The sequence below is a fragment of the Pistacia vera genome, unplaced genomic scaffold (assembly GCF_008641045.1).
Source record: "Pistacia vera cultivar Batoury unplaced genomic scaffold, PisVer_v2 Contig501, whole genome shotgun sequence".
NCBI classification, from domain to species: domain Eukaryota; kingdom Viridiplantae; phylum Streptophyta; class Magnoliopsida; order Sapindales; family Anacardiaceae; genus Pistacia; species Pistacia vera.
The window spans coordinates 158,574-160,692 of NW_022196337.1; positions in this window are offsets into that span (position 1 = coordinate 158,574).

Genomic DNA, 2,119 nt, shown 5'->3' on the forward strand with positions numbered 1-2,119 from the left:
GTTGGTACAGTTCTCATCCACATACACTTCTAACGAACTGTACACTTACTTCTTTCTGATTCTGAGGCCGCTCACTGAAGGCGGCGTGTATGTGGGACTATTCTTCTCTGTCACTCACGGGTTCCCCATCTCAACAACCTTCTCTTCTCTTATCTTTTTACAATTAATTCTTTTCTTTCTTTTTCTTTATTCTTTACTATTCTCATTCATGTGTATNCTTTTGTTCTATTCTTTCTTTCTATGTTCTACTCATTCTTTTGTTCTATTACTTCTTTCTTACTATTATTTCTTTCTATTCTTTCTTTCTTTTCTTTCTTTCTTTCTATTCTTTCTTTCTTTTATTTCTTTCTTTCTATTCTTTCTTTCTTTCTTTCTTTCTTTTCTTTCTTTCTTTCTATGCCAATCAGACTCGGTTGAGGCATGGATTCGGAACCCTGGCCATGTGAGTGGGTACAGTCCTCATCTACATGCACTTCTATCGGACTATACAACTCTTCTTTCTGATTCTGAGGCCGCTCACTAAAGGCAGTGTGCATGTAGGTAAATTCTGTTGGTACAGTTCTCATCCACATACACTTCTAACGAACTATACACTTACTTCTTTCTGATTCCGAGGCCGCTCACTGAAGGCGGCGTGTATGTGGGACTATTCTTCTCTATCACTCACGGGTTCCCCATCGCAACAACCTTCTCTTCTCTTATCTTTTTACAATTAATTCTTTTCTTTCTTTTTCTTTATTCTTTACTATTCTCATTCATGTGTATGTGCATGGAACTATGCTCATTCTTTGTTATTCTTTCTAAATGCAAATGTGAGAATGCATTATGGCATATAAAAATATCATTAGAGAACTAGTATTTTCTACCAACAACATTCCCATACTTGAAATCAATCATAGATTATTAGACTAAAAAATATTTTGAGGTAGTCATTCTGCACAGGTCATATTCAAGAAGGCATATCTCGAGTTATACACATCAGATTACTACGATCTTGGTCTAGTTTTAAATCTTAGAGACAGAGCTACAACTTTTATGTTTAGGTCTCAACACAGTTCAATCGGTAAGATTCCCAAAAATCACTCAGAAGGTCACGGCTGTGAGAGGGCAACCATGGTAACATGTTTTCTCTTAGGATTTTCATCAAACAAATTGCATGCATACTCAAACTCTATTTGGTTACACTTTTACTTCTTTCTTAAGCCACCAATATTTGGAGCAAAACTCCATTAAATCAACACTAAACTTGGCCAAGAAACTACACTTCATAAAGTCTACTCAAACTCTTTCTAAATTCAACCAAACTTCCATCAATCACCATATAGGCAAAGTCTACATTCTCATGGCTGAATTTTAATTATCATCAAGTATCAATCTCATCAAAATTTCTCAAAAACATAAGCACATACATACATGTACAAATCTCTACAAACTTAGGGTTAGATTTACTTACCTTGATCTTGAGTAGTTCCACACTAGAAACTCTCTCTTTAGGTAGATCTTCTCTTCTTCTTAAACTTTAAGCATATAACTATAAGAATTCAACACTTTAAAAATTAATCTCACATCATATTGCAAGAACCCTTATCTTTGGATGCTTAGGATTGAATATCTACCAAAATCCAACCAAAAATCCTCTAAATTGCCTTGGAAATTTGATGAAGAAAATGAGAGAATTTGGAGATGAAAGTGGCGTGTGAGGGAGTAGAGAATGATAGGGTTTTTAAGAATGAACTCAAAATATCTCATTTATTACTTCTACTTTCCCATTTTGCCCTTGCACTTTCTATGAAATTCCATCTATGTCCCTTAGTCAATTACAATAATGCCCTCATTTTTATTAACTTCTCCATGAAATTCTATCTCTTTTCACTCCCCACTTTTTCAACTAATTATAAGTGAAAAGACCATTTTACCCCTAATGAAATTTTAAGGCATTTTCTTCACACTTGTTCAAGATAACTTTAACAAAATTCAACTAAGGGTATTAGGGAATACGTAAAGCTACGTACCTCGATGTGGGCGTTACAATTCTCTCCCCCTTACAAGAATTTCATCCTCGAAATTCAAACGAACATCTCAAGGTGGCGGTTCCGCATATCTTGCTCTACCTCCCATG